At 41.1% G+C, this 6,620-nt stretch overlaps 1 protein-coding gene across 1 annotated transcript in view; it reads right to left on the reverse strand.

The window, feature by feature from the left end:
* Positions 1 to 2,025, reverse strand: part of LOC146480995 (uncharacterized) — a 31,740-nt gene extending 29,715 nt beyond the window's left edge. The window contains exon 1 of the mRNA XM_085108686.1: positions 1,750 to 2,025. The gene's annotated coding sequence lies outside the window, so the exon portion shown is untranslated. The remainder of the gene's footprint in view (positions 1 to 1,749) is intronic.
* Positions 2,026 to 6,620: the final 4,595 nt, after the last annotated feature.

Raw genomic sequence — 6,620 nt, forward strand, 5'->3', positions numbered from 1 at the left:
CTCGCTTTTCGATTTGCTTAGCGGTCACGTGACACTTGTTTACAAGTACGTTTCTTTGTAGTTCATATAGCTTTTGCATCTTCCGGTTAGTTGAGCGTTTGAAAATTTACTAGAACTGTTATTCTTCTCGGACTTGTTGCGATATGAACTGACTGTAACCAGCTCGACGCGTTATATATATCATCTCATATTGGGCGCGCCCTTGAAGAACAATTGTTACTTATTTATGAAAAAACTCAGAAAACACCCATGAGGTAACGGGTACCAGCGCATGGGATTGTGAAAACAGTAAATGACGCTCCGCACAGATCGGTCCTAAACTATCAAGGCCTATTGTTTGCCTCCTCTTAATTTATTGAAAAATTAGTGGCTAAGCAATTTCTCAGTTTGGCCAATTCAATAGCCGAATGAACGGAATGGTCCACATGAATTTCTACCTGTCAAAGCATATTTTTTTCCTCCTATTAATTCAGTGAAAAATAAGTGGCTGAGCAATGTTTCATTTTGTTAATTTGAAAGCCCAATGGACGGAATGGTCCAACAGTGAACCTCCACCTGTCATCATTTTATTTATCATTATCATTTATTCTAACACGTTATGCATCAGTCAATTCCAACAGTGCCCATCCCCCCCCCCCCCCCGGGCCGACCCCCGGGAATTAGGATTTTTTGAAAATAAACTGGCACATGCCCCACCTTCGGGACAAAATAGTTGTTCAAATGCCCCGGGGTGGTGGCTCAAACATGTCAAAAATGTTTTATTTTCTTTCGTTTCTCGTCTTACTCTCAGTAAAATCTAAGCTAATTCAGGCCAAATTAACTCCTAGCTGGTCTTGTTCCCGTAGTTAGGGCAAAAATAGGTCATTCTGCAGCTCTAGCGTCCCATTTTATGTCCTATATAGACGTATTCAATAAGAAACTTGCTGTATTTGCCGAAGAATTTGTCATTAAGCAAGCGACAATGCTGTAGGGTAAAAAAAATGAGATGGTCAAATGCCCCGGGGTTATTGGGTGGAAGGCTAATGCCCGACCCCCGAGATGGACAGTCCGGGAAAATGCCCCACTATTGCCCGGGAGGGGGGGGGGGGGGGGCCAAAGCTGGAATTGACTGATGCATTACCTCTAGGATCTAAAAACTCGTTCAAAATGCAAATGTGTAAAAATTTAAAGGTATAATGACATACGTTCTGATCAATCGATATAAAAAAGCTTCCTAAATAATGTAAACTATAAAACTATAAATAATAATCTAAAAGCTTGCAATCACAATTTTAGCAGCATTTCTCTTTTAATTCCAATGGAAACGTCTAGTATACAATCGAACACCGTTAAGCATCCATCTACTAGAGAGCGCCCAGTAACTAAAGTGGCTCTAAAGTCCCATCTCGATGAAGCAGCCATGCGCAGCCATCACGGCAGTAAGGATTCACCCATTGTTACCCTATTCGTTTTTGTTATTGTTGATGTACCATGAGAATGCTTTCATTATCACTGATCATGACGCCGGTATTAAGTTTTTAGCGAATTGTCGTAGTGTACTACTATCGTTTTTAGCTTAAACCATAAAAGGGTAATGTTAGTTAATAACGTATGGCTTCTTGTTGTTTTCGCATTGATGTTAATCGATCTGTTAGTGATCTAGAATTTACCAATTTACCATCGACACACGAAAATAAGCTGATAGATCCACGATTAACATTTGATTCGTAAGTTACATGACATTGTTTATATATTTTACTTCAGGCTTACCTTATTGTAGAGGAAAATACTTGTAGTCTTCAAACAATTTAGGAATATTCACTTTCCTACGTGAGGCAAGTCATGCTCTTTGCATTCGTTATTCCATACTAAATAATGCATGTCATTGTTCGATGGAAAATTAGTGCCAATCTTTACATCATCCTTAAGAATCCCGAGTTTCTCGTAACCAGTGACACAGGTTTCTGATAGTTTAGAGATTAAGTCTTTTTCTTTCTTCAATCAAACTTGTTTTTCTGTCAAATAAAAACCTTTTTGTAGCATGAAACTACCTAAGGTCCATTCTTAATAAATAACATCCCTTCGATCAAACGGTAAAAGTGTTTTTCATGTATGACACATTTTAATGTTTAATGTGCTCCTTAAAAGGAGCGATGCCTGAAAATTTTGAGCAGATGGTGGCCAAGATAATAATTTTCTTTCCCCTCATATTTCGTGTGTTGCTAGGCACTACTAAGTTGATTATCGCGATGCAGTTTGTTTTTCCAAAAAAACCTCTTTAATTGTTCGAAAGACGGAAACATACATTTTTACGGCCGGTGGCCTCAAATGATGAAGCAGCCGCGCGCGGCCATCGCGGCAGTGAGTGTTCAGTTATTGTTACCGTATTTTTTTTGTTCTTGTCCACGTAACATGAGAGTGATTTCACTAGTACTGACGACGGTATTAAGTTTATAACTAAATCTTGATTTGATTCGTAAGTTGCGGGGCATTGTTTATATATTTTGCTTTAGGCTCAATACCTTATTGTTGAGGGAAATTCTTAGAACCTTCAAACAATTTAGAGATATCCAGTTTTCCGTGTGAGGCAAGATGCTCTTTGAATTCCTTATTCCATAATCAACAAATAAAGAAGCCTCGACTGTGCTCTGTTCTGTTGTAAAGCACGCAGGGAGCGACTGAAGAACGAAAGAAATGTTGGGGGAAACACGAGACGTAGTCGAGCGTTTCTCCCTACTTCGTGAGTGCTCTAGCCGCTTCCTAAGTGCTTTACAACAGAACAGAGCACAGTCGAGGCTTCTTTAGTTGTTTTATGATATAGAATCCTTTTATTTTCCCACGCATTCACCCTATTTTCAAAACAAAATTCATTTTCTAAACTAACAGAAGTGGCGTCAGCGTGCATCCGTACTCTGATAGAGCACGCTAAAATAAGTCAATCACAATCCTTGTTAGAATGGTTCAAATGATTTGATTGGTTGAACAAGACGAAAGCTGTCAAAAATGTCAGAGCAAACCATCAAAGTTAACAAACTTTGCATAGTTCGAATGTAAAGCCGGTGCTTCTTCATAGTTTTTCCATTTAAAAATCAAGATGGAAACGGTAAAATGTTCAGTGAAATCCGGTGGATTTGTGGCTCATGAAAATCTGGACGTTAATTAACATGGCAATTCGAAAACAAACTGCTTAAAGCTTGCGGCTGGTATTAAACTAACAGCTGCGGTGTGTCTTGTGAAGGAACCACAGTCGAATTCACGTGAGCAAGAGGACTGCTGGAACTGTTGACACCGTTAGGAAAACTGGGCTGCTGTCGCCTCCCGCTCAATGCTCCGGAGAGGATATTTGAACAAGCTGTCAGTTGTTCACTCGAAGGGCGAGCGTTGCAATCTCTGAGGCTTGCTTCACTGTGGTTAGCGGAGGTGGCCGTGATGTGCCATGATGGAACTTGCACGGAAAATGTTAGGATCTTGTAAGTTTATATACGTCTGTACTAATTAAATTTTCAGTTGTCTCAATTTTTTGTTTGATTTTTTACACGAAAATATAGCTAACAAGCGTTTACCGTATTTTTTTAACACTGTACTTAAGCTTATGACATTTTTACATCTTTGGTTCAAGAATATGAGCTGCCCATTTTATGTTATCTTTGGTGTTTTTCGTCTCTGCTTTCGTTGTAATTTCGTTAAATTTCGGTGGTTGACATGTGTCATGATATTCAGCGGTATTACATTTCATTGTTGCCTAGTAACACTCGGTACATGTGCAGTGGTGCAGATCATAGAAACCATGTGCTTTCGCCTAATGGCGGTCTTTGTAAGCTTTTGTTGTGTTTTCCAAATAAGCCTTGTGAGATTTCAAGACATGGTGGCAGCAGTAAAACATGAAACTACTCGACTGGCCAGATTGAAAGAAGAATTTCTTGCGATTTCGACTCTCAACGAAGCTTCAAAAGAGGACGGCGATGTCCAGGTCAGTGCTCTCGTTAACACAATAGGGAGAGAAGCCGAACATGTGTACAAGTCCTTTACCTTAGCAGAAGGAGACGAGAAGAAATTTGACGTGATATTGCCAAAGTTTGACGAGCATTTAGTTCCAAAACGAAACGTAATTCACGAGCGAGTACGTTTTCACCAAAGGAACTAAAGAGAAGGAGAGACGGTCGACCCTTTCGTTCGAAGCCTTTATGAGATAGCGGAACACGGTGATTTTACAACCAGTCGGGATCAGCAAACACGAGACAGGATCGTCATCGGAATTTTGGACAAGAACGTGTCTCAGAAGTTGCAGTTAAAGGCAGATTTAACGTTAGAAGCAGCGATTCAAATAGCTCGCCAGTCAGAAATTGTGAAGTCTTAGATAACAGATCAGAGCTCCCACCCAGTGAAGAATCTGGAAGAGGTGCAAGGCCAGAGGAGGCCAGTTCCCTCCCGTCCGACGAAAGGAAAAGGGAAGAAAGCGGAGTCCGCCCAACAGCAAAGCCAGAAGAAATGTGGCAGATGCGGCCTCAACAACACAAAACCAGAATACTGTCTAGCAAAAGACAAGAATCGAAGTGTAGGTGAAGAAAGGTCACTTTGCGGCTGTGTGTCGGTTTACGTTTGCACATGAGGTGCAAAGAGATGATAATGTTGCTGCAAAAGGCAGTGGCGTTAGCCATTGGTTCTTAGGTGCATTGTCTGGTGACTCACTCGAGGAAAATAAGTAGAGAGTTCAGCTGAAGGTCAGCGGTAAGCCAGTAGATTTCAAGATTGAAACGAATGCAGATATAACTGCGATGTCCAAGTCTACTTTTGACAGTCTGCCAAACCATCCCAAGTTACATCCATCCAGGATAGCGCTTTTTAGTCCGGGAGGCGAATTACAGTGTGCGGGACAGTTTACAACAACAGTGACATGTTGTAATAAGAACCATGAAGTGGATATCTTTGTAATGAGAGGAGAACATCAAGTAATTTTGCTAGGTAGACAAGCGGCCTGCGAAATGGGTCTAGTTGCGAGATTGGAAGAGGTGGATGCAGAGTTGTTTGGGGACATAGGTCTATTAAAGTGTGACCCGATAAGGAACCAGTTGGATGAGAATGTTGAACCTTATTGCATCACCACAGTCAGAAGGATTGTTTTCCCTTTGATGCCAAAAGTAGAAGAAGAGCTAAGGCGGATGAATGAAGCCGATATCATTGAAAGAATCACAGGGCCGACAGAATGGTGCGCACCCATGGTGCCCGTACAGAAAAGTAATGAGAAGCTGAGGATCTACGTTGATCTGAAAAAGTTGAATAGCGCGGTCAAGCGTGCAAGATTTGTTTTGCCTATCTTGGGAGACATCGCTCCAAAGATAGCTGGTGCTCAATACTTTTCAAAGCTGGATGCATCAAGCGGATTCTGACAGATTCCCCTCCATCCTGAAAGTGCCAAATTGACCACGTTAATCACTCCAATGGGGCGGTTCTGTTTTAAAAAACTGCCGTTTGGAATTACTTGTTCCCCAGAGATCTTTCAATGTCAAATGACTGACTTACTAAAGAATGAGGAAGGTTGCAAAGCGATCATGGATGATATTATTGTGTATGGAAAGTCTGCTGAAAAGAATGATGAGAATTTACGGAAGACACTTGAAATCATCAAGGAGTCAGGTCTAAAACTGAACAGGGAGAAATTTGAGTTCAAGAAAGACAGGTTAACCTACTTCGGACATGTCCGCAGTGCTGACGGAGTAAGTCCAGACCCTGAAAAGGTGAACACTATCAGACACCTAGAAGCGCCAAACAATGTTCCAAAGGTACGCAGAGTAATGGGCATGATTAACTACCTCGGAAGGTTCATACTCAACCTTGCTACACAAACTAATCCAATGTCTTATCTGCTGAAGTCTGATAATGTTTGAACTTGGGGACCTCCCCAGAAAAAGGCATTTGACAAGGTCAAGGGGTGATGTGAAGAATACTTTGAGTATTGTATATGAAGTTTTTGTTTTTTTTTGTTTTGGGGTTACATGACCTACTAGGATTAACGTTTTGAGTCGTTTTGGGACCACGAGATTTTTTGGAGTATTTGTATTTTTGTTTATAAAACCATTTAACGGTCAATTGGAACCATACTGGTAGCAGAGCGAGGTTCTTGAAGGGAAAACCATGCCAAGAAATCCAACGAACAAGAACAAAGCTCGTGATAGAGCAGAAATTAAAGACAGCGCCGGAGCCGACGATGCCCGCCAAGAAATTTCAAACAAGATCCAGGAACGGAAAGGCGCAAAAGCTAAGTCGAAATCGTCGTCTACAAGGAGGAGAAAGCAGTTGTTGGATTTATTATAAGATAGGATCGCAGGGAATCATCGTGAGATTCGAGATTCCCGAAAACTGTTGGATGAGGCACAAGAACGTGTTATTGAGGATCTGTCATCGTTGGCAGAATTGTATTCGAAAGCAAGTGATCGTGGTGCTCTGGAGAAAACAAGTCGTGAGATTGAGGATATCGAAGAAGAATTTGCTAAATTCAAGAGTGTTTTCAAGAGTATTTGCATGCCATCAAAGATGAACTGTCGAGTCAAGCATCAGAATTTTCTGATAAACCATTTGGTTTGCATTCAAAGGAAAAGAAAGCGCGCTAACATGTGTCCGACCTCGAGGAGAAATTTCGTGAA

The sequence above is a fragment of the Pavona decussata genome, unplaced genomic scaffold, assembly GCF_977016875.1.
Source record: "Pavona decussata unplaced genomic scaffold, jaPavDecu1.1 SCAFFOLD_51, whole genome shotgun sequence".
Classification (NCBI taxonomy): Eukaryota; Metazoa; Cnidaria; class Anthozoa; order Scleractinia; family Agariciidae; genus Pavona; species Pavona decussata.